The 26,969-nt window shown below is 40.9% G+C and overlaps 1 protein-coding gene across 1 annotated transcript in view; it reads left to right on the plus strand.

Annotated features, from left to right (window-relative positions):
- Positions 1-26,969, plus strand: part of hivep3b (HIVEP zinc finger 3b) — a 113,879-nt gene that overhangs the window by 58,574 nt on the left and 28,336 nt on the right. Inside the window, exon 2 of the mRNA XM_088932997.1 lies at positions 11,604-11,686. The gene's annotated coding sequence lies outside the window, so the exon portion shown is untranslated. The remainder of the gene's footprint in view (positions 1-11,603; positions 11,687-26,969) is intronic.

Below are 26,969 nucleotides of genomic sequence, written 5' to 3' on the forward strand. Positions count from 1 at the left end.
TGGATTTAAACTGTTTCACACCTGATTATTTTATTAGTTTTCAGAACAACCCACACTTTTGCTTTGGTTTTGCTCCCTGAAGACTTTTTCAAAACACCTCCGTACAGAAAATACAACCTCGCTGTCATTCCCTGTTTTAAATGTTGGCTCAGTTTATTTTTATTGAAAATAAATAACCATAACTTACAAAATTGTGTATTACAAAGCCGTGACCTGTCAGTAAATAAATGGAGGGCTAGTTTACAAAAATAATAGAAAAGTTGTAAATTCTGAATTTATTAGAATTAGCTATATTTAATTATATTAAATACAGGCTTACAATTGTATTTTTTTAACTGACAACACCACAAAATAGACCAATGGGTAAGCTAATGTACACATATGTCAACCTACACTGTATAACATGCAGAAACCTTTATTAGGATACACTTCACGTATGTAATTGTAAAAATAATAATAATGGCCTGTAACATGATTAACTTTTAAATTTTATTTTAAAATAAACTACAGGGAGTAATATGCATAATTGATTAATTTATTTGCTTTCTATATAACCGACATTTCTCAGTAACTCTGCCTTTTTTATCATTATTGACTGTTGAAGACAGCACATTTCCCTGTTTTCCAGATTTGGTTTTCAGAAGCTCTTAAGGTAAATCAACTATTCTTCTGCATTTTAAGTGCTTTTGTAGATCTATGCTCAGCCTTCAATGCTAGAACAGCACTTCTCACTTTTTTCCCAAGTGTCGTTAGTAAAATTAGGCTTTTAGTTCTCCCAAATGGTTTTCAACGTGTAACTTACCCTTTTGTTTTTCTACATCAGCAACTATGCTTTGTTAAAAACAAGATTTAAATTGTGTAACGAGCAGGCTCAATGCAATCGATTGGAGAAATCTGAAGGTTTGGATGGCAAACATATTTTTGTGACCTGTTCCGGCACTTTCTAAAAACGTTTTATTTTTGCCTGGGCATACTGCGCAGACATATGTGCTGAACGTCTTGTATTCCCTAATTCTATTAGATTCTTACCACCTTTTCTGAAGTTGGTGGTCTGTAATTCAAGAAAGCCCTTGCATTGCCACCATCTTTATTCCTAACAGGGCCCGGGCCCGGCGTTACTCTCGTCCGCTGGAAAGAACGTCTCATTTCCCGTGCCCCGCTACCGGGGAGGAGTGTGTGAGTGTGGGGAAGTGACTGAACGCGAGTGGAGGGTTTTTTTTCTCTGCCTCTTTCGTCCGCCTTTCTGATGCCTTTCAGCCTCACTGACTCGACGGCACAGTGTCAGATACAGAAACACCACCTCACTGCTGACTTCCTCCTACTGGGCCACATCCTGGGTTCCTCTGGGTGTCGTGACTTGTGTGCCAGGGCTAATTTTAGCTTCTCCGCCCACACAGACTAAAATATGTGGGCGCAGCGAGAGAATGAGGGGGCAGTGGCGTTTTCTAATTTTAACACTTCCTCTTTCTTTTTCTGTCTTTTTTCCCCACACTGCGTCACAGTCCTTCCCTTCGTCTTCGCTGCTTTGTTTTTTCTCTCTTTTTCTCCGTTGTGTTTGTGTCGGGTGTTGAGCTCCGTTCACGCCCTCCGCGGTGAGCAGAGATTGAGGTAGTCTTTCAGGGGTTTTTTTTTCCCCTCCAGCAGAAATCATTTCTCAGTGTTTGGTCAGTTTTATTTTGTCCTGCTTAGTGATTCCTTGAAGATTCAATATTTCCTTATTTGCCCATATACAACAAGTGTATGGAAATGCTTACTCGTTCAGCTGTACCCAGTAACATTAGAGAAACAAACATAGGCACAAATAACAAACAGACATGGGCAATAAGTTTAGACAATAGACAGTATAATACAGCCAAGACAGGACCTTGAAGTGCAGGTGCTAATTTGAGCTGTTTGAGCTGCTTGGGGGAAGAAACTGTTTGTGAATCTGTTTGTCAGTGTTCTGATACTGCAACTCCTCCTACCAGAACCCAGGGGTGAAAACTGATCGTAGCCAGGGTGGATTGATCCTACAATGATTTATTTGCCTGAAAGAAATTTCAGTGCCAAGAGATGACGCATGCAAATCGAATAATAAATACGTGCTGATGACACACGGGGTTAAATTTACAATTGAAGGAGAGGGGTCATGTGGTGGTGCGGTGGTCAGTATTGCAGCCTCGAAGCTCTGGGGCCTGGTGTGCTATTTGTATGTTTGCCCTGTGTTTTCGTGGGTTTTCTCTGGGTACTCTGCTTTCCTCCCCCAGTCCAAAGACATACTGGTTAGTTAATTGGCCCTGGTGTGAATGTGTGTGACTGTGTCTCTCTGAGTTGTTGTGGACTGGCCTCTCCACCTTGTGCTTATTGTCTGTCAGTATAGGCTTTGTCTCCTCCATGACCCTGAATTGGATTGAATTAAGCAGAATGTTCAATTCAGACCTTTTACGGGACAGTTAGTGGTAATTCAATGTGTTTAATCACAGGAGTCCCTGAAGCTGTTCCTCAAGGGAACAAAAATGAGCAGATTCCAGTAGAACATCCCGAATTAAGCACCAGCAGAAGTCCTTAAAAATTAAATTAATAAATAAAATAAGTGCTGTTATGATTGGCTCTCTTGCATGGGTCTGAAGTTGCTAATGGACTATGGAGACCCACCAAACATACTACTGCCCATGAGGACTGCGCTTAGTGAGCCCTGGAAGTTGGTAAAATGTCTTTCAGGTGCCTCTGCAACTGCATTATATATTTGAAAGACACAGATTAAATGTGCTTGAAAAGACGAAGCAAGTTACATAGAGCAATCACTCCTATACTGCACGTCCTAGGAGAGTCAGTTAATTGCAACATTGAACCTAAGTGTTCTTTAAGACACTTTGGTCAGTGTCCTGTTCTATGTATAGGCTTGAGGGTGCCAGCCAATCAATAAAATCAATAAAACAATAACAGAGGGGTTGTACCAAAATATAAACAAATATAAAAAATAATGATTCTGAAGTAAAAAAAAAAAACTTATTTCTAGGCTTTATGAATTAAAACATAAAAATACAGTAACTGTTTTGTCAGTTATCGAAAGTGTGTAAACTGATGAGCTGTCCATAATATTCATAGTATCATTCGTGTTTTCTTTTTTTCCATTTTACTTGTGTAGTGCTACACATTTTATTTGAAATATTTGAAGTTTTGGATGAGATAGACCCAGAACTGAACAATAGAAATGCCCAAGGATCTCTCACTTACAGCAATGTCTTGACTCATGATCTATTACCAAAGACCTGACATTCGAATGTGGGTGTTCTGAATTGTGAATAATGCAGAGGCCCACTATAGACTATGGACAGCCTGTGGAAGCAGTGAGCGATCTACCAACACCGCTCAACTGTTTCTGCTTACCCCTCCGAGAAGTCAGGCCGAGCGTGACCTTGTGCTGTCACTCTCTATGTACGGCTGGAGGGAGGAGGAGGAGCTGGGCAGAGAGGTTGCAGCAGAGAGACAGGCCAGGGGCACACAGGAGAGAGGAGAGGAGGTGATCGCAAAGCCCCGGGAGGCCGGAGAGCTTTTAAGATTGTGTGTCATCCTGGCGGAGGTGGATATTGATCTGTCTTGACAAAGGACTTTCATGACTACTCTATTAGTGAGCTGACTGAAGGCGAGGACACACTTTTTGAAACTCAGGCTCTCCGTTTGCTTTTGTTAGTCTCGGAGAAAAACAGCGTGGACCACTCGGTTGTAATGACCAGTGTCTGCGAGCTTTTTAGCTCTGTGATGGGTTTCTAATTCAAATCTGTCTGATGGCTATGAATGACATACAGTAGCGTCACATACTGTGTGTGACTGTGTATAGTAAGCTAATGTTCGGAGCTAAAAGACTGGGAGCAGGGGCATTTAGTTAAGAAGCCCAGGACAAGTAAATAAATCTGTCATTTCTAAAGTCTCCCTCTCATCTCTTCACCCTGTCACACTTTAATGTTCAGGCAGTTCCCATGACCAGGCTGCCATGTGATGTGCTGTAGAATGGCTTCTGCTTTCTTATCCAGTGGTGCCTCCAGCTGTTCTCTGTGTGATGGCCGGTTCAGCTGGGAGACGAGTTCCCTGCATCACTGTCAGTTTCTTGCAGGTCTTTCGGCTTCCCCACCTTGCCCCCTAATTTCAAATACCGTTACATGTTACATGTCTTAGCTTCCTAGTCTTTATTCAGAGGCCGTGTTGTTCATATTGTCCATCTCGGTTTTGCGTGAATTTGAAATGAGAAAATGTGTCTTTCAGCTGCGACACGTTTGCAGACCGATATCCCTGTACTCATCAGCCCCGATGGAAATTGTGGTATCTCCAATAAAGAGGCTTATAGTCAGTAGCCGTATTGATATAATCAGCAGCGTTTATAATCCAAAATACTGCATGGATGCTGTTCAGCCAGGATGAGCTGAATCTTCCTCCTGTATAGCCCTTTTGAGAAGCTTGTGAGGGAGAAACAGGCTGCCGCCTGATGAGGGTTCGGAGCACAAATGGAGCTCCAGGGCTTGTGTGCGCTCAGGTATAGGTTGGCTGTTCTGAAGACCGCCGCAGGGGCACGTGGCAGGCGGCCACTGGCAAGGCTCCGAGGAATCCCGGCCGGTCTGTCCTGCCGCTCTCCACCTCTGGAGGGCTGTGATCTGTGAGCGGTATCTCCCAGGGAGCGGACGGCAGCGCGGGAGCCTGCCGTCGCTCGGACAAAGAAGCTTATTGTCTGTGGCTGAGAGAGAGCTGGAGCAGCAGAGCTCAGGGGTGTACTCGCAACCCAGAGCAGGCCCGCTCCCTGCCTGTCAGACACATGGGCTCGCTCTCTCCACCAAGAGCCCCTGCCGGCACTGGTGCGCGGGAAGAACCCCACTGCTCCCTCACCCTGTGTAACCTTCCCCGAAAGCTCTTGTTTTTCAAGCTGGCTTGTTGTGAATAATTTAGATTTAATACCGAGGTGAGATCCTTGTGTGAGCTTTGCACGTTTTTAATCATAAACATGTAGATTTCATCGTAAAGGTTTAATATTAACATGTGCATCTGTTCCTAATCCACTTTAGAAATGCTTTCTTTGACATGGAAAATGTTGGTCACTTTTAATCACTAAAACAACCAACTCATGTAATGGTTATTTTCAAATTAGTGAACATTTGGTTCTGATTTCAAGATTTATTAGCTGCATCTTTTACCCTCTGAGCAATTATAATTTTTAAGGTCAATTTTTTAAAAGCACATTTAAAAATCATTTTCATCCGTGAAAAACGGAAGCCATTTTTTTTGCTCCAGTTCAGAGGAGTAGTGCACTGTGAAGGAACTGTTTATAGGATAGAATCATGAGAGCATAGAGCGTGAATAGGGAAGACAAAGACTACTGGAAGTATGAATAAAATTCAGTGAGTATGGAAACTGGTCTTTTTAAACGTACGTACAGTATATAAAGAATAATTCATGAAGCATGTTCATGTCCTTGGCAACATCTTTCTCATCTGAAGGACACCACTTTCGAAGGCACAGTGATCTCGGTCACCATACTGGAGCATTGCAGGGGAATTCCTAGTCCAGGAAAAGAACACCACCTTATTTCTATTGTTCCTTCAGGCATTTATTTTTTCTTACTGCTATTAGCAGCGTTGCTGTCCTGTATCCTGATCTTGACAGACCTCAGAAGCTGAGCAGCGCTGGGGCTGGTCAGTGCTGTGAGGGGAGAGCTCTGGAGGAAAACCTCATTGTGGCTGTCAGTGGTGTTCCAGTAAGTAAGTGGCACTCTTCCCTCTGGTCAAGAATTTCCAGACCAAATCTCCCATATGGTAACAGGAAATAGTGCTGTGCTTCTCTATCCTCCAGCTGATGTGCTGTGCATCACCGACGTGGGGGGGACTGCACTTCAGTGCTGGATGAAGTGGGTCCCCTGTTACTTGTTACACGGTTTTGAATCCTTCAGGATGCAAAGCAGTGTGCTATAGAAATGCAAGCAATAATGTCCATGTGGGTTGTAAAATGGGGGCGACCCAGACTTGTGCGTAGCGATGTCCGTTCTGCTATGAGTGCTGATTGCTGTTGCTTTACGAATCTCTTTGTGCGCTGTCCTGGGGGAGGACCTGAAGGGGCCACAGTGGACAAAGCTAGCGGTCATTACTCTCTTGAGTTCCATTTTAGCCAGCCAGCTAGACAAGGGCTCTCACAGCACAAATGATGACATAAACAAGTAAACATTGCCAGGAGGCATGCCAGTGCTAGTTAGTGTTGCAGAATCCTATAGAAAAATAATAATCAGATCCTGTTGGTTGCTTTCACTAAGCCATGCAACACTGAATATTGCCTGATGTCGCTTGTACTGTAACAAGGTCATTACCTTCTCCTTTGCAGTAAACAGCTATCGAGCACAAGGATTGACCAAGAACGACTCAAAATGTATTACAGTTGTCGAATAAAATTGTTAGTTTTTTTTTAAGCTTTGGCTGGTCAGGATTTTTTTTTTAAAGGGAAGAGAATAGAATATTAAATATTATAATCACTTTATTATAATAATTATTGCATACAGAGGGTTAATCACTGCTCTTATGAGCAATAGAAAGGTTACACGTGAGTCTGTTTGACCCGTTGTGCTTTGTTGAGTGCTAGTAGCTTATTGATCTGAGGATCTCGTCTGTCCAGGGAAATGGTTTCATCAACATTACTTGGCTGCTTGCTTTTGAAAGTGTCTCCTGTTCTCTATCCTAAATACACGTCCCTTTAACGTCTACAGTATTAATCCTTTGGCATCATTTACTTCCATAAATATGCACAAACAATATATACAGTGCTGTGTTTAAATACTCTTTAGCTATGTTCACAATATCAAATATTAAAACATGATTTAATTCTTATGTTTTCATTCACAAAAACTTGCACAACTCATAATATTGGTGTACCTGTCAGATGTTCTGGGATTTTGTTGTGGAATTGTGATTTACTCCCTTGTGAGCGTTCGTATTTTAAAGAGTAATGAACACTAATGTTCTGTGTTGTGAAAATGGACATGTTTTATTCAGAGCCTGGGTGAATCTTATTCTTTAAATAGGTAAAGAGGATAGCAGCTCGAATATTACACACAATAGCAGTCCTTATACTTCCAAACATAATGTAGTAAGAGGAACTTTTCTTTTCCAAATTTTATGTTAATATTTTTAGAGTGTGTAAAATTTAGCACGTGTATTTTAGTCTGTGTAGTTTATTTGTAGGGTGTTTCTGTGACTGGGGCTTGGGCGCCAGAGAGCTGTGGCTTTATACCATTAGCTTCTCTCATGCACACCAATGGTCTGCCTTGGTTTGTCAAATAAATACTTACAGTAAGTGGACTTTCAAAACCCAAACTCGGTCATAGCAGGACCTGTCGTAAGAGTAGATTTCACAAAGTTACTTAAAAAGATTTGAAAGTCTGTTCTTTCAATAGCACTACATTATTGTCTCCTGATTGCCTGTTCTTCCCATTGATAATATGGAATATATAGTTTCCATTTTAGAAATTATAGCTGAAGGCACTTGGCGACACCCAGAAGACGGTGATCAGATGTGAGTCCTACAGCTGGAACTATTTCAGAATGGAATGTCAAGGGGATTCTTCTCTGTTCTATGAAGTATTTAAGGTTCATTTATTGTTTCATAACTTTACATGTTCCAGACAACCTCAGCGAAAAAAGAAAAGATTTGTAGCGTTCTTGATTCTTTAATTGAAGCTTTGAGAGCCTTTTTCCATCCCACTTCATTTGTTTGGGTGATCCAAAAGAGAATGAATGTGCTTTTTTTTCCATTTTGTTTTCTCTCAAATTCCAGGAAAATGGTTCTACGGAAAGTCAAGCTGCAAAATATCAGTAGGGGGACTGTTTTTAAAAAAAATATATATATAGTTTAGTAAAGGGAGTGAGAAAAGCCTTTATCTCCCATGGCACCAGGTTGTAAAAGTTGGGGCTGTGGTTTGGGCACACATGTGGGCGCTGTCATGCTTCGTTGCCTGAGGTGGGACTATTTTTATCCAGGTTCCCTTTCTCAGCAGGTGGGTGATGTGACCAAACAAAGCCCTCATTTTGTCAGCAGTGGTCTCGGCGTTCGAGTCACCGGTACTTTGCGGAAGAGAAAAAAAAAACAAACACAGGAAACAACACACGCTATCTGAGCTGGTTCTTGAAGAAGTAAACATACTGTAGTACAGTTCATTGACCCTTAGCGTGCACACCGATGCAAGTAGACACACACGTTCGCACACTTGGGTCATTGGATAGACTCAAGAGTGCGAGAGGATCGTAGGTCAGCTGTTGTTCCCTGGTGATCAGGGAGAGCTAGGAAAATGGAAGAGTTGGACTGTGCAACACCAGAACCATTTCTCATGCTATCTAACTATCTATCTTTTAGAACTGTAAGATTGTAGATTTTCTTTTTGTTTGCACCAGAGGGACATTTACACACAAAAAAAGCTCGGTTTGGAAGTGGCCTTCCTTTGAAAGACAAATGTACATCCTAAAGATAATGCCTTTGCACAAAAACTCCATCCTCACAAGTCAGTGTTGCTCCCAGTCCTTTCAGATGCCATTCAATTGTTAAATAGGCATCAAGCAAAAAGCTAGCCTTATTAACTCCACAGTACCCAAGAAAGAGTAGAGAAACCCATGCTGTAATCATATGGTCATCACTGGAGTCAATAAACATGTGGTTTCAACTTCCTTTACTCTGTAAAGATCTTGACTTGATTTATTTGGCAATTAGAAGAAGTCTTGTGCAGTTGAATTGGGTGATCAATACAACCTGATAGCATTTACAGATGTAATGGTCAGTTTGGCCACATCGTTCTTTAATTATTGCCTTTAAGCACAGTCCATATATTTGACAGAAAAAGATCCATTCCTGTAGTTACATAACCAATGGACACCTCACTACTTTGATTCCGTACTTGCAGAAAATGGGATGGTAAAAAATAGAAGTGTTCTGAGGTACACATGAATCTGTGCCAATGATTTTATTTTACAGTGTCTTCAGTGCTCTTTCCCAAACTGAATCTCTATGGTTAATATATCTGGAAGAAAAACTCTTTTCACTTACTGTTGTTGAACATTCATTCAATTATAAACAATGGATCTTGATGGACACACTCAGCAGAGACCCTTGACGAATTAGGAGTTATAGAACATGGTGGTCCAATTAAGGCTTAAGTCTTATGCTTCTGCTGATTTCAAGAGACCCCAAAATACTTTTGGATTGCGGTCTATGAAGTTTCTGGGTGAAGACCCCTGTTTTTTTTTTAATCTGTCAGCTGAGTGCTCCAATTTCATCATAAAATGAGCTGGTCTGCATTGTAAGACCATAACAAAAGGTAGCAGAGGAGGTCGTTCTGCTCAGCTAGTTCATTTGTTTTCAGGTATATGATGGATCGGAGAATCTCCAGCATTTCTTACAGGAAGCTGTAGCTGGCCATCCTAGGAAGGGACTGCAGTTAGAACTGATCTGCCCGACTACCAACTTGTAAATAGTCTTGCTGGGCGTGAATTTCATAGTTAGGTTATTGGTGATGGGTCAAAACACACATGTGAAGAAGTGCCTCCTTTTCTGAACCTTAAATGAAAAATGTAGTCTCTATCTGCGTCTCCTGGCTTGTTTTACTTCTGATACTAAAAAAACCCTTCTTGGTTGACCTTGTCAATATACAAACTCAGTGCTCTGTGGTTGACACACCTCAAGAGACCAATCTTTATAAATGAACTGAGTCCTTCATTGAGTCCTGAAACAAAACAACGAGTTCAGTTAAGTAATGAAAACTTTTAATAGCAAGTGAAGGGTTTGTTGCCATCCAGAACCAGTGTTGCTGTATTTAGGGAGCAGAAAATCTAACTTTTTGATATGCAAAAAGTGACACAGCATCTCCCCACCTCTCACATTAGATATGTCCTGATTATTTTAAACCTTCCTGTATGATTTGTTCTGCGATAGACTGGTCTGTGGTCCAGGGTGGAGTCCCAACTCACACACTAGGCCTTTGGGAAAGACTTCATGTTGCTAAGACTGGCCAGGAGTGAGAGGGTTTCTGATAATGGAGAGGTGGATATTTCCTTCGTTTTCAGCACGTTGCATGTGCCAATTGGACGCCGCAATTAATACTTGCTTTAATCTTGTTTACTTTAAGCCTGCAATGAACTCAATCCAAACACCTGAAATTTCCAAGACTGAATAGTGCGTGCAGCTGTGAAGTTGTGGAGTGTGATCTTACTTCTAGGGAAAAAACTGGCAGTACAACTGCAGAGTAAAATAGCTTTTTTTTATTAAAAGAAATTGGAGATGTGGATGCTGTTTTTTGAGGACCTTCTAGTTTCCTAGATTGTGTGCTAGCTGAAGTGCCACTCTACTTCATTGTAGAGCTTCCTAATGCTACACTGGGGCATTGGCACATCTGCCTAGATCTCTTATTGCTCCCCAAAACATCTGCCTCGTTTCAGCACCTACCATCCCAGGAAATCACCTATTGTGCAGAAATACTTTTCATAAATTAAGACTCACTTCTACAGCTCTTCTTCACGGTGTTGAATGACAGGGCTCCATCATTGCATTCCACAGCCTTTTAGAGTAAGGCTGCAGGTTCAAATTATTGCTACACCGCAGTTATTTAGTGATCAAAATACTCTGCTGTGGTAGTATTGGTAGTGCTTAATATGCTGTTATGCAGACTATGGCATTGCTTCATTATTTAGAAGATCAGCATCACACTCACTGGGCTCACTGGGCTCACTGGGCTGAGGGATCAAGGCTACAGTGCTTCGAGCCATTTGTGGGGAAATCATATCAAACAAGATTAAGAAAGGAAATCCTTCCCAAATGGAGATATAAGGAAATTGCAAGTTACAAGTGAAGAATACATTTCTGCTTTTAGAATATTGTACAGTATGCCCATTCTCTTGAACTGAAGCTTAATGTGGAGAGTTGAATAACTGCTTTAGTTTGGCGATCCTAATTCCCAGTCCAGGGGTGCAATGAGGTCTTCTGATTTTCCTCCTGCCTGAGCTCTTAATGAATTAATTCAATCAGTTTCAGTTCTTTAATTACAATTATTTCCCTGTCTGTAGTCACTCAGGTTTAATAGTTCCCCGCAGTACATTATCATTAATTTACCTGGCTGGCGCTTTTAACCAAAGTGACTGACTTTTGGACCTTTTCATGTAGCTGAGTAAATTTACTGCAGTACAGTAAACTAAGTAAGGTAAAGTGCCCCAGTTGTGGTTCAAACCCATAACCTTCCACTTGTGAGTCCAGTCTCTCAAAACTCTGTGATCTCTGCAGTGTTTTAAAGAAGGTCTCTATAATTCCTGATTTTCTTTTGGCATTTATTCTTCCTGCTTCTTATAATACTCTTACTCCCATCTTATTGATTTTTTTTTATTTTTAGTTGAACAGATTTCTATGGCAAACAGTTCGAGGTAGAAATGCTTGTGTAACGATTGTGACCGAGAGGAATAGAACTGGGGAAGTTTGTAAGCGTTGCACTGGAATTCAGAAGAGAATGTTAGAGCTGTGAGCTTCAGTGCCCTGTGCAGAACTGTGTCTGTATTTGCTTCAGTTTCTGTTATTCAATTAGGAAATTAAATATTAAGGATGTTTTCTTTCCTTCACAGATTCCAATGTAGCAGAGCCCTGAACCCTAATCCCCATTGTTCAGCATGAACCCAGCACTACCGTAGAGACACGCCTTCCAAAAGTAAGTTTTTCTGAATCCGTTTCTAAAATGATAGCATAAATTCACTGTTACTGTGGTTTGTCTAGTAGTTGCAGAGTACTAGATTTAGACGCTGGCACAAGATAAATCCTCAGAAGTTGCTGAGAGGCTACAGCTGAATGATACAACTGCCTTTATTTGCCATTAGATATGCACAAACCGACATGCCTAATCCTTTTTGCTTCAACACTTACATCCCAGAATAAGAATGAACTCTCACTTAGTGTCCTGAAGCCTCAAACATGGAGTTCTCTGGCACCTCACTAGCAAACAGTTCACAAGCTCACAATTCTGCTCTGCTAGTTCTTATGCAACAATAACAGCAAAAAAAGCAGAATTCAACACTGGATACAGAACACAACACCTTTTAATAGGATTGTTTGAAAGACTGACACAAAAACTTTTGCTTGCTTCGTCGATTTGAAAAATCAGCTCCCGATAGTGCAGTTCTGTTGTATTATGTTTAGTGCAAATCCTATCATCGTTGGTAGTCAAACACATTCCAGCCTGTGTTGCATTGCTTTTTGTTTTGCCTTTTTTGTGACATGCTATCACTTAAGGATTAGTACTGCTGACAGCCACATACCTGGGGGCTTTAGAATTTGATTGTGCGGGGTTCATGTCGGTACACCAAAAGCATCCCAATACCTCCCCCTTGGAAGTTGGCAGGAAGGCCAGTTCCAGGCCACTGCTGGGTGCTCACAAGCCCTCAGCCCCCCTCTCCTTTTCCTTGCTTGTGCGCAAAAGGCTGACAATCCTCTGAAGCTCTCAGGGGAAGCAGTTTTGTGCTGATCAGTGCAGCCTGGAGGAGCAGCAGGGAAGCCCTGGACTCAAACAGGAATCGCACTCTCTGCCTGTTTCCATCGCGCTCCGCTGCCTGTTGGCCTGTTCATCATCGCAGCGGGGCTCCAGCCTGGTTACCTCCTCCCTGACCCCGAGCTGCCTCCACTGAAGAGGTCATCTTTCCTTCTTTTCCCCACTCTGTTTACACTGTTCTTCATCCGCCTTATCATCTCTCCTTTATTTTCTGACGCAATCTCTCTTTTCATGGGGGATCTGCTGCAGGGAAGTCCTAACTATGCCTTGATTGACAAACCGTGGAAGAGAAACCAAAAGCTATTTTAAAAATACCATCAATAATAGTGATAGGAAGACTACACTGAGTGATGCTGAACAATGTAAACTGAAGTCTTGAAGCTTAAACAGTAATCTTTGTGAAACTCATTAGTAACTGCCTGTGTTTACTGATTCCAAGATCTGCTGTCATTTATTAAAAAAAAATATGTTTAGAACAAATTTTCTTAAGGTGAAGTTCAAAATATGTGTATTGAACCATTTTGCTACAAAGATAGCAAGTTGAATGTATCCTTTCTGCTGCATGTTGATTGGATACAAAAGGCTGCTTACTGTATATTACTGCATATTACTTAGATAACGTAGGCAGATTCATAACTTGGAGACAAATTTGATAAGCCTTTATTGTTACTTCAGAATAATCCTGTCAGTGAGGGCATCGGTGAATGCACTGTAATATATAGTCTGGTTTGTATTTTTGTGTTGTAGTACAGTATAATATACTCTTACCAAAGGTGCAGAGTACAGTATGTGTATACAATATATAAGCTTATAATATACTGTATATGCGTTTTGAGAAATTTAGGACCTCTGTTTTTAATTCCCTTTCTTTTAACCAAAACAACAAACAAATAAGAGTTGGATGTTAGAAATCCCCAAACAAGGGGAGTTTTGAGGATGTATTCGTATCTGGCTGAGGTCCTGTGGTTTCACATGGTCTCTATACTGGGCTGGGGAGTCCAGATTACAAAGATCATATTCACTGAGAGACAATACAGCTGCTAACAGCATGGCAGAACAATACCATCCGAAGGTTATCTGTAACAACACTCTCATTGATAGTGCATTGAGGGGTTCGCGTTGGAAACTGATTTTGGTGGTGGCCGGTGGAGAGAGAGATTACCAGAGAGAGAGAGGCTGAGGGGGACAGATCTTCCAAGGGCGGCTGACTTCTGAATGTCATTGTGCTGTACTTTACGTGTCCTGCAGTCATTTCAGCTTCAGACATTGTGGGGGTTCAAAAAATATATGTGGCTAAGATCCATAATGGAAATTGCTAAGCAGCTGTGCAGTAAGAGCTCCTGTTTTTGCTCACCCTTGTGTCAACTGATGTGAAGCCAGTTCTGGCTCTTGCTGAGTGTAACCAGAAACCTCTATTGATACGGCACATTTTGTACATACTGTATATGCGATGATGTGCATCAAGTCTAATTTGTTTGCCTTATAAACATTTTTATTGACTTGCTGCACTCGTTTTTAAAGAGAAGATGAAATGTTTTCGTAATTTCCTGCAGTTGGTAGTAGAACAGCTTTGAAAAGTGACTCAGACCCATGTGACTGTGAGCGAGCTGAGTGGTGAGTGTGCAGGGCTCCTAATATTTGCTTGACTTACTAATTAACACCCTAATCTCCACACCTCCCATCAAGCCTGTCTCCCAAATGGTGCTTTAACTCTTCAAAGTCAGTTTTCAAGCTTTCTCTTGAAATGACCCCTTTGCCTAGAGACAGAAGCAATCGAAGTTTTCGGCACCACCATTGTTATCTCCCAGCCTCTCAGATGATCTCTCAGTGACCCTTGGATCAATACAGTCTTCTGCAGTGAGTTGACGTGCGGTAATTGTGAGAGGTTCCATTTTTAAAACATGACTGGGGTGGATTTCACAGGGCAAAGTTATTACATGCTAATTAATTCATTGATTAATTAGGAGTGTGCTGAATACTCAAAGGTGTCTTTTCCCCATTTTTAATACTGTGCCTTTGAAATGTATTTTCTTGCTACAGTTGTTAGGTCTAACCTGTGTCATTTAGATGAGTTTTAATTGGTTATATCACCTGTATCAGTTCGCTTTAGTTTTTACCTGGCAGCACCACAGATTAATAATAATAATTAATTAAAATACATTTTTGTAGAAAAAAAGAATGCAGAGCAAAAAATATTTCTACATGTACGAACAGTTGACATTGCAGGCAACAAATTGACAAAGACTGACAGTCTTGCTGGTCTAACAGAATGTGTTGGTATGTTACGAGAAGCCATCTTTAGAAAACAATAAAACTTCTCTGTCTTAGCTGTTCTTGCATGTTTCTTCAGTCAACATGGAGGTCCTTGCTAGCACATACTGTGTCACACATGAATGTATGTACAGTGAGCTGTATGTTAATATAACCAGTTTTGCCTTTAATAAATCAGAATATTTTATTTAATATAATTATTTTGCAGGCATGTATATGTGCACACCTGCTTCTAAACTACCTTCCTTTCCCTTACGCTCAACTACACAACTCATGGGAGCCCAAAACTGAGACATTTCTAAAGATATTGTCTGAATTTAATCAAATCAAGATGTTGATATGTCAGTTTTGCTTAGCCAAAGAAATAAACAAAGCTGTGATTTTTTGAGCCAAGGAAATTCAAAATCAGTTGGAGGGGAAAACACAGAGAATATGGTTTTTCTGGTTCTGTACTCCTATTAGTAAGACATACTTTGTGGAGGAAATGTGTTAGATAAAAATCATTAGAAGCTACTTAACTCAAAGAACTTACTGGAATGTGGGTCTGTAGTTTTGAATGGTTTTCCTTGGTGTGTCACAAGGATATATCTTTTTCACTTTTTTAAAATTGCACCAGTCTGTTGTCATGATTGTCTTGAAACCCACAGAGGTTCAGAGGAACTCACTCATCTTTGTGCCTGTGCTCAGTGTGAAGTATGAGAATTACCTGCCTATTTTCCTTTCGTGATTAAAAAAAAAAGTGACTAGATCTTCACTGAGATGTAAACATGTTTACTTGCTCTCGATCTGTCTTCAGCATCGCATCGATGGCTGTGGGATTAGTATTGCTGCCCTGCCTTGAACCCCATCTGAAGCCTCAAGGCCTTCTCAGAAAGGCGTACAGCAGATCTGAATTCAGACTTCAGAAAGGACTTCATTATGCAGTAGTCCACTGTTCTTCAAGATTTACTGCGTGTATGCGCTGCCTCTTGAGATGATGCGTTTGATTTTCTTTTGCTGTCCACAGTGTAAATTTCAGTTTTTTAAAATCTACAGATTTTGCAGGCCTTATGGCGTGCGGTGATGTAGGGCTGTGGAGGCTTCAGGGTTAACTATCAATCCTGTGATTGCAGAGGAAAAGAAAGTAGAATGGAGCCGTCCCCGCGGCTCTGTACTGGTCACATACCATTCCTTTTGTCGGATTTTTTTTATGGTTTAGCTCTGTTTTTGATCCTGTGCCAAGGATTCCCTGCTTTCAGCGTGTCGATAACCCCAGCCGCTTTGCAGACGACAGGAAATGTGCTGTGGCGATTAGCAAAACAATGTCAAAAATGCAGGCGCCCCCCCCCCCCCCCCATCTCACTCCCTTATGAGCCAGCCCCTCCCCTCAGCTGCTGCGCTTCCACGCCAGCCCCAGGCAACTTCCCGTGATGTCACTGCCCAAATAAGGAGCTCCCCGATCACTTTTACTATCTGCGAGCCACCTCCGAGTCAGACGAGCCCCCCCCCCCTCCACTGCCCTCCCCGCCCTTTCTGCACAGACTGACGCTGACTTGCGAGAGCTGTCACAGGAGGGGATCTGCTCCGCGGGCTGAGAGAGTCACCCAGGCGCACTGCCTTCCGCCACGCTCACACACACAGAGCTCGCACATTCGCCAGAGCGCCCAGCAAGCACAGCGCAGGAGGCAGGCAGCCGTAGCATCGGCACTTGACACGCTTCTCCTCTCTCCCTTGAATCATCACCAGTCGCACAGGCTGAGCTTTTTTCTTTCTTTTCCTGTTACCTTGCGATCATTTCTCCGTTTCTGGATGCTGCTTTCCACATGGACTTGAGAGGCTCTAGTGCCTCCACTACCTGCCTCTTGGAGTGGCACTGAGCAGAGTCTTGTTTCGGCTCCTCCAGTTTCACAGTCATTCTTGCTCTTTCTCGCGCTCATTCAGTCTCACGCTCTCTCCGAATCACACACACACACTCATGCACACTCCCAAGGCTAAGATCGGTAAACAACACCACCGGACACCTCTTGGTTACAAGGTAAAGCAGATTTGTCATGTTTTTTTTCCCGTTTTCTGTTTCTGTGGTTATTGTTGTAGCTGACCATGTCTGTTGTCTTTGTGCTCTGCAGTAATGTGCTATGTGATGTGCGTATTACCTCCACTTGAGATCCTATTGGGCAAGGTTTTAATGAATGGACTCTTTGGATGCTTCACAGGCATCGGCAAAGTGTAATTCACAGGGCTTTTCTGAGTGGGATTTCTGTCATATTCCAGGGGGCTGTTCTGTGTACAGTGAACGCCAAGGAACATCTTTTAAATGCTTAGACATGGCATGTGTACCATACAACCCACAAACCTGTGATCACATTTCACAGTTGCAATGGGATTGTTATCAAATAATAAAGATGCAGGTGTTGCTTTAATAAAGCTTATTTCATTTCAATCAGTGAAACATTAAAAAGAACCATGCCCTGTTTTAAATGTTAAGATTTTAAAAGTTCTGTACATACAACCTTGAATGTGGTTTGGAACAAATTGTGCGAAGTGTTATTTTGAGAATCCTAACACAGTATCTTAACACAATAGACCACTTATATGACTGAAAGAAATTGGCGGTACTTTGTTAATAACAGCATGGGGATATTCAGTGATACCTAGTATCTGATATCTGTACCAAGTGAGAATGGCAACAGTAGAAAAAGGTTAAATGACTTCTAATCAAATATAAAAGTGCTGTTTATGTTGATATTATTGCTCACTTTAGGAGGTAACACACACACTCTGGAACTTCAAAAGGCCATTCATTTATTAAAATATCTGAAATATTACCAGTGAATACACTATCATTGGTAACATAACGATGACATTTATTTTGTGCTTGTGTATTCAGTGCTTTGCAGACTACTGATATTTGTAAAAGTACTATGGTAGTGTGATTCACATCTAAAGACATTTCAGAATGAATTAATGCGTTTTCACTTGGAGCTCTTCTAGTAGTAGTTTTTTCAACGCTGTTATTTTATTAGGAGTAAACACTATATAGCCCCTGCAGTGCTAGACCCTTCTCGCACACTTAACAGCCTTCAGATTCTGCAGTGAAAGGTCCTATTTGTTGACCAATTTTCTGGTAACAAGCAATGAGGTTTCCCACTCTCAATGCACAGAACGTCGGAACGTCACAATATGTGTTGTTTTGAGAGCTATATGAGATATACTGTACATTTTTCCATTTGTTATCTGGAATATGGACAGAACACATACTGTATATCATTTAGAGCCCTGATATTCATAAGACTACATTTTATTTCAAATTACACTATATATCATCTATATGTGCGATGTTTCATAGTTGGACATATATATATTTGCCTATGAACCTTACTTGAAGTATATTGCTTATAATATCAGTAGGATAAAATGTTTGAGAAGATATTAAAATATTCCATTAACGTTTTATAAAAAAATGACTTTTTGTTAATACATTTAAAAACATGCACTACCAAGTACAAAATTAGAAATAATTAAGATATCATATATATCTTGTTCATTTACTTTGAATACTTTGATATTGTTTTTCTCCGAGATGTTTTATATTTTACCTATAGTGTTTTTTTCTCTGTAATACCTGAAAATGGATGTTTTTTTCTTTGGTGAAGAACCATACAATAATCTAGTCTTTCTATTTATCAAAGAAAGAATTTATCAAAAGAATCCTCTTGGTATGATTAAAGTCTTCACTCAAAACGGCTTAAAAATAAAAGCAAACAGGCAAATGCTGTCAAGTGCTCTATTTCAAATGGTTTCACAGGAAAATTGTACTATTCGATGTTTAAACATAACTGGAAACAAAAGATGTTCTACAGAACTCTACAGGCTTACTGAACAACTCTGCAGAACTAAAGCGTATTTAAGTTTTGTTTTGTATTAAATCCAAGCCACTCCAGAAAGCTGACTTTTTTTCAATCAACATTTTTACCTAAATTTGCCCATGTCTTACCTTAATGTCTTAAGGTATTAAAAACCTACAGGACTGTGGTTCTTAAGGATCATGGAAGGACATCACTGTTCTGTCCTGTTCTGTTCCTGTGTTCGTTTAGCACTGCTATCCTGATTACAGTTCTTGCTATGCGACTAATGTGGACTTTTTACCCTGAATAAAAAAAAAAATTAAGGACATTCTTGCTATTCATCAAAACTGAAGTGAATGTATCTTTTCTGCCTGGCATAGATTGTTCTCTAGCAACTTTCAGTGCGGTGGACATCTGTTCTTGTTTAACTGAGCTATTTGTATAACATACACTGGCATAGACTTCTAACTGTGAAGAAGTACCCCCTGCTCGGTAGCAGGTGGCATGTTGCTCGACATGGCAGAGTACTGGATGTACTTGAATAAAACTTGACTGCAGTGTCTTATTACTTCTGAAAAAGTTACCTTTTACATTTGGCACCGGAGAGAAGTAATGCATGAGTGTGGCTTGCGTTTTACGCATATCGTGGCTTTTGTTTGTACGTTTTTTCGAGAGAGATTAAGAACGGGTGCTTTCTCTGATAATTAGGGACATCCTCTGTGACTTTGCGGTGAAACGCTGCTGTTAACTGTGCGGTGCCATGACTCACCTAACAAACAACGATGCTCTTTATCACACCAGATAATTGCTGCCTTACATTACGGTCTTACAGCTGATGTTATCTATTCAAAATAAATAGATAACATCAGGCTTTGTTAACGAAGTGCACTTTCCTATATGCGCTTTGAATGTTACTACTATGATGCTGAAAGATAGATTAGATAGACACAAGAAGACAGAGATGGATGGATAAATAAAAGTATATGCAGACATAGTTTTAGGTAGATATTGCTCTCTAACATGGGAACCACCCTGCTCAGTTTCCGTTCTGCCTTCTGTCTGAAAGCACTACAGTCTGATTGAAGATCCCCCAAACCACCGCGAAAACATTGCAACGTAAATGGGAAATGACAAGTGGCAGGAGGAATCTGGCAGAATACTGTAGCGAAAAACAAATTGGATAAACAGCAACTGAGCATAGGTGCCCACCTGAGATACTGCACTCTGTCTTTATTAGGTTGGTTCCCAGACCTTTCTTTCCCTGTAATTGGGATCTGAAACAACACTTTTCATCACCTTTAATCTGACACCGCCCTGCCCTCCAGTTTATGTTAAAAAAATGTGATGCACTCTTTGACATAACGATTAAAAACAGCATGTAGCTGCAAAAAATTGGCTCAAGGAGAATAGTTTGGGGGGAATGGCTGTACCCGTTTCTTGCTGCAGAGCTTGTTGAACTAAGGAGGAGTTTCAGAGAAATACTGAAATTCGCCATTTTGTTGTATGATAACGCTTAACTTTATGAACAAACAGAAAGAAACAAATGTCGGTGACAAAAAACACCTGAGCACAAAAGTCATTTATATTTATATTTAAGTTGTATAACTATAACTATGCCAGAAACTCTTGAATACTTTGTTTTCTCAAGGTTCAGAAAGTTTTAGTGATGAAACATCAGCTTACTTAAATAGAAGTTCAAAGCTGCAGCTTTTTTTATGGACTTCTCAGAAATCTGTTAAAGATGTACGTAGCTTTTGAGACTAGTTTAAAACGAATAGTTGAAATGTATTGTGGTTACCTTCCATTTACAAGAATATATCATTTAAAAAGCTGCAATAAACATGTATCCGTATTAATACTGTTGTACAGTATCATGGGTTCTGAGTTGTTCATGCTGCATTTCACTACAAAGTCAGTCAATATTGGGAGTGATCTGAGAAATGCTTTGAATTGTGCACTTTCAAAATTCAGCTTCATGAGTGCAAATGAGGGTGGCAAGGTGGCACAGTGGTTAGCATTGCTGCCTTGCAACGCTGGGACCCTGGGTTCAATTCCAGACCTGGGGTGCATAGAGTTTGTATGTTCCCCCTGTGTTTGTGTGGGTTTCCTCCTGGTGCTCCAGTTTCCACCCACAGTCCAACAACATACTGGGAGGTTAATTGGGTTCTGGGGTCCTTGGTGTGAGTAGGTGTGTGTCTGTGTCAGTCTGCCCTGCAATGGACTGCTGTCCCATCCAGGGTGTTCCCTCCCTTGCGCCCGTTGCTTGCTAGCATAGGCTCAGGCTCTCCTGCGACCCTGAATTGGAAAATGGATGGATGGGTACGTCCAAATGAACAGTATTGAACTGAGACCTGGTGAATTCAGTTCATGGGCTAAAGCAAAACGTGAAGAAACAGGAAAAAAAGCTTAAGTGGATGGAAAGCTATCAGTGTAGGATAACCAGGATTGGGAGTCGATTGGATTGTGCTGTGATATACAGTAGTATCTGGTTTGGAAGTTGACTGGATTGTGCCGTGGTGTTCAAGTTTAGTTTTAGGCTTCACATCTGTATGCTGTTCAGGTTTAGTTCTTTAGCACATTGTGCAAAGCCATTCACCTGCATTGCAATGGTGAAGGCTTTCACATAAAGGCAGTCCCCCAGTTCTTCTACTGCTGTATATTCCTACACAGGGACAGTGCTAGAAGATAAATTTAGATCCCAAGCTCTTGTTCTGTCCTCTGCTGTTCAGTTTAGGCAGGTTTCCATAGAAACCAGTTAAGGTTTCTCATAAATGAGAAAAGGAGAAAATGACAGAAAATTTTAAATGCGTTTGAAGTGAGCTTTTTTAACAAATGAAAATTTTGTTTTCCTTGAGCTCTTTTTTTGCCGCTTTAACCTTTAAGAATTTCTTCCATGGATGCGGTCAGAATGTAGTTTTGCCTAGCTGCACACCTGCAGCTGCAGGTCAGCCCTGTTTAATCGTTTCATAGCAAAGCTGTGTTTTTTTTCCCATTTTTCTCCTTCGAGGCCTGTGACAATTCTGAGTTATTTTAATTTAGAATACTTTAAAATAATAAAGCTGTCTGTGGCTGTTAAATCGGTTTTTAAATAAAACCATGTTAACAGACCATTTTAATATACGATTTGTATGTGTATATATAGTTACATGCAGAGGTAACTACAGTATACATATCTATATACATGCTTTATCCACATATACTGTATATAAATGTAACCAAATTTAGGAGAAAAATAAAATTTTGATGTTAAGTTCTTATTTGCTGCATTCACTGATTAACCTAATTTCTGAAATACTTAATTATTTGTTTATGAACGTAGTTGTACGTGCATCCACTTTGAAAATGATCTTCGGCTCACTCACAGACTTTAGCAAAAGTATTTTTTTTAACTTGTATTTTGACATTTTGGTTGACGCAATGTACAGTTGGCCTGCTCCGTGCTCTTCAAGCGCTGTAGAGATGATGAGCATTAATTCCTGTCCGATAGGTAATTACAGCTTCCAGGCGGACACCCCTGAATTGTTTTGAAATGTAGCCTGTCACATTGAGAGCTCCTAGGAGAAAAGTGTCACGGGCCTGTGAGGTTTGAGGTGTGGAATAATCCCCCACTGTTTGGTCATTGTGCCCTGTGCAGCGTTGCCACGGTGAGGTCATTTGGCTGTGTCGTCACACTGTTATTCTTAGGTAGGCAGCAACCAAGTTCACCTCCAAGCACCACAAAGAATACACAAGGCAGAATTTTATTTCCGTTTTATACGAACAAGTATAAAGCAGTCGGTGTCGGAAAATATAAAAATTCTCCTCAACATTTGCAGTTTTCAGTACTGTTAAAAACTGTTATGTAACAAATGCCTTGCCCGATGATTAGTGTGATTGAGCACTATAGGAGCTGAGAGAAAATTTTACCTACAGCGTATACATGTTCCCCAAGTGGTAATAATATCAGCATGAAGTAAATCTTTTAACATTGATAGGATAGAAGGTTCTGCGACAGAATCTGAAAATCTGCTTGCTTTGCAGTCCCCTTATTATTAATGTGCGCCTTTTATTAAGAGCCTTTGTAGTGTTTCATGGTTAATGATAGGGGGCATGGTGCCAAATGCGAACTTAATGCGCAAGGCTGGCTTTTAACACTACAATTTCTGACAAATGCTGAAAGATTTCTAAGTGACTGGACTAGAAAGGTACAGTAGATGGATATGGTAAAGTAATACCTTGTAACAAAGCTAAAAATGTAGACTTTAATAAGCAAATACAATTCTAAACCTACTTCAAGCAACAAGGGGGTCAGTTTAGAAAAACACTGCACCATACTTTTAGTTTCCTTGTGCTTTCTTTGCCCACTTTAGACATTATCGTGCATATACTGTATACTGTATCTACTAAATATATAGTAGAGTACAGTGCCATATATAGTAAATATACTGAACCTACTTTAGATATGGTTTCTTTATCTATATACAGTATGTGTGTGTGTCTTGACATTTACTGAATAGAACTGTGCATCGATTTATTTTTCCCCTTAAAGTTGGCTATTGCGTGGGCTTCCCTGATCTCAGCTGAGGCTCTGCATGTTAAGACTTCACTTGTTCTTCCTCCGCAAGGCCTCACAGAGTACGCCCCACCTTATCCCCTTTGGCTAAGTAGTGCCTGGCTGTGTACACGTGAGGCCTAAGGGGGAGAGGAGGGTCAGCAATATATGCCAAGCTGTAGATGGCGCTACATTTGACCGAGAGCCAGCAGGTCCGAGCAGGTTCAGGTTGAGTGAATGGGAACTGGCAACTCTCCGTGCAGAACAACACTACATGTGTGCACATGGGCCTGCAAAGGCTTGGCTATGTTTTTGGCTACCCCTACACACACCACATGGTCCTGATTGGTCAGCAGAAAAACATAATTTAATTAAACTGTATCCTACCTGTAGCTGTGAGGTTTAGAAACCCTCAAACGATTGTGTGACTGTGTTGTGTATGTGCTGCATATATGTGTGTTGTTTTCATGTACTGAAGAGCTAAGATAGGGATTTGACATGTTGCTTCCAGACTGCCCTCTGTCTTTTTAGCTTTTAATTGCAGGAATTTATTGAGTGATTTTTGTTGTCCAACAAGGAGAACAAGATAACTTTAGTGTCTGGCTCTATTGGACTGAGAAACCGAAGGTGAAGATGTTTTAAAGTTGCTTTCGATTCGTCAGACTTAAATGACTAATAATCAAATAGAAAAAAATAAAAAAATAATTGTATTTCTCACCTTTGCAATGGTGAGTTACTTAGTGCCGTACAACAAAAAACAATGTTTGCTGAAATGAATTTGGCTTGCTGTCCCCCCCGTCTCAGCTGAGATTTAATTAGACGAGCTGTGTAACTGCGTGACCTATTTTTCCGCCTCTCAGAAACAAGTTTGAGGTCGAATGTGTAAAAATGAAGCGTGTGTGAATTTTCTTACTTATCCCACCCCACCCCTCCCTTTCTATATATTCCAATTTACACTGAATTTGTTATTAAGCCATCACCTCACACCTTGTCACAAGACTACAGAAGCACTAGCTTCCCTGCTGGGCTGGTTTTTAATCAGATTTTACATGTCTAGCATTTATCCTTAGTGTACCAGATATCAAGTCCAATATGAGAACAAATATGGGCGGAAAAACATAAATACTGTATACACCTGTTCAGCTTTTCTTGAAGTGCTAAAAAATGCTGTTTGCCTTATGCATTTGTTTGTTTCCTTTCAAATGCTTTTCTTCCTCAGAATTTCATCACCAATTAGTGCCGGCCCCAGTGAATTGTAGTGCACGTGTAATTTGATGTATGTATGCCTTTAAACCACAGAAATACAAAAAAGATTGAGATTCCATTAACTGAGTGATGGCAGAGATCTTGAGAGTCAGGTGGTTTGTTAAACACTAGATATTTTGCGAACATTACAGTGAGAGAATAGAGAGCCTGAGAGACAGCAGGCAGGGGAGCTGTTATTCCCCTTATCAAAGTAGATAAAACAGATTACAGCAACGAAAGTTACTGAAACCTCTTATAACAGGAAGGATCCCTGGATAATATCCATGCGAGTCTTGATTTCAGCTGTGTTTCCTAAGCATTTTAAAGTAGAATTATTTATTGTCAGTCACATAAGTAGTATGCTTATGTATTTTTTATTTTGCTAATTACGACAAAGTAGTGCTTGTTCCAGAGGGATTTACTTCACACCAGAGCTGAAATAGTTCAGCCTGAGCTGGCTAGACTGATCGATTGATTGGCTTGTGAATGAGTAGATTCTCAGGAAGATCAATCAGATAGCGAGGCACATCAGACAGTCATCTTGTTCTGCCTGTTCAGACAATGGCCTGCCATACTCTGTTTTCTTGTTGGCCTGGAGGCCACTTCTCTAGTATTCTGTAGTGCTGCTAAGCAGTGCTCAGCTAGAGCAGTGCACATCAGAGAGCTTTCCCCTGGATCTCCTCTGGCTCCAGGCGGTGGAGCCGGGATGTTTGTGCTGACTCTGCACGCTGCTCCTCATGCACACTTCCGCCCTGCTGCCTCGAGCACAGATGTGGCTCCCAGCCCCGACCAGGGCTCTCCGCAGGCTGGTGCCAATCACGGCTCAGGGAGGGTCTCCAATGGACTCTGGCTGTGAAGTGTAAACAGCTTCATGAAGTACATCATGGGGAAAGGAAAGCTAACGTGACTCTGGAGCTCAGCTTCTGACCTGAGGTATGCACAGGGAGATGCAGTCATTTCTTCTCTGTGGATCCATGAGCGAGAACTCCCCCTTGAGTCCTCATAAAAGCAGGCATAGATCTTTCACTCTTTGAGGAGGGAACAGTGACTATGTACATACTAAATAATTAATATTTGTTTTATGAGACTGTTTCTTGCATTTTAATTTTTTTTATCAGTCATGAAGTGTGGCTAGGGTTAGAAATAATTATAGTGTAATCACAGCGTGAAATAAATGCTTCTGTGCTAGGCCGTGGGGAGGTCTGAAGTTTTTCATATTGTTCTTCAGCTCAGCTGATAAACCTGTTCTCTGGTTAACCCTGCAAAGCAATGTGCTATGCCCTCCCCAGGTTTCGAAACACTTACTTCACATAAAACCATCGTAGATTAAGTTCCGATTTGCATAAGTATTTACAGATGTGTATAAATGGTACCTACTGGCTGTGTAGCCCTTCCCTAAATAACTTCCACTATTTAATCTGTGAATTATTGTTTCATTTTATTGCTGAACGCAGTGTATTCATTGTGATGTAAGGTCTCTTTATGTAAGTTAATCAGGGCATCAAATAGGACAGGATAGGAATCTACTACCTTCAAAGTCTGAAATAGTCAAATAAAATAGTAAGTCTAAAATGCACATGGCTCATGGGTGAAATCAGACTGGCATAAAATTTGACAGATGGAACAGTTTCAGGATACGAACTCTTGACGCAAGTCTGTACTGTAACCTGGGGGGATATGTATGAGAAACATAAGCATGTGTGAGATATGTACGAAAATGGAAGAGAATGAAATGTGCTGATTCGGTCGATTTTTGTAACATCACATCTGCTTTCATGTACGCGAAGACTGAATCATTTATTCGCCCAAGTGCATTACCAGAAAATCCTACTCAGATGCATATTCATATGGCCTATGCTTATTCTAGGAAACTCCTTGATTGGAAGTGAATGTCTGTAGTGCAGTAGAGATTAGAGGAGACCATTTTATTTTGCAACCTTGCAGCAGCCTCCACCTGGATTTTAACACTTGTGTTTCTCACTGGGAAATGGAGCAATGCTGGACGTTCTCTGTTTATCTTATTAGTTCACTAATCATGGGCTCACCCATCCCACTGATCCAAGCCTAATGAATAATTCATTGCTGTTCTTACTCTGCTTTAAACCCATTGTAATCGCTCTGTTTAAGAAGCACATCAGTAGGATGGCTAAGGTCGTTAAGCCCCTGGCTGTGCCCCTGCTTCATGTTCTGCCTGTTGTCTGAAGTTTCTCACAGGGAGTTCCTCAGCTGAAGGCTGCAGTGTGGCCGTCACTCTTCATTACCAGTGCTATTGAGCTACATTGATGGATTGAGAGTCACTTCCAACGACTTAATTTCATTTTGCCGCTTCCTGAAGGATCTAGTGTAGAAGAAGACAGTTATTGCACCAGCCTGCTGTTTACCGTAATGGATGTTCATGACTTGCACTGTGATTGACACAGTTAAACATCTTGGCATGAATGCCTAAGTAGATATAAATTGAACCTTTAATGCTGAAGTACAGCATAGAAGTAATATTAACTACATAACATGACAGTCAGTATAGTCTCTCAGCCATTGGTTTATGCAGCCAGAACTTTCCCATTTTTTCTGTGTGGAA

Source organism: Atractosteus spatula, chromosome 14 (genome assembly GCF_055471065.1).
Source record: "Atractosteus spatula isolate fAtrSpa1 chromosome 14, fAtrSpa1.hap1, whole genome shotgun sequence".
In the NCBI taxonomy this organism is placed as follows: Eukaryota; Metazoa; Chordata; class Actinopteri; order Semionotiformes; family Lepisosteidae; genus Atractosteus; species Atractosteus spatula.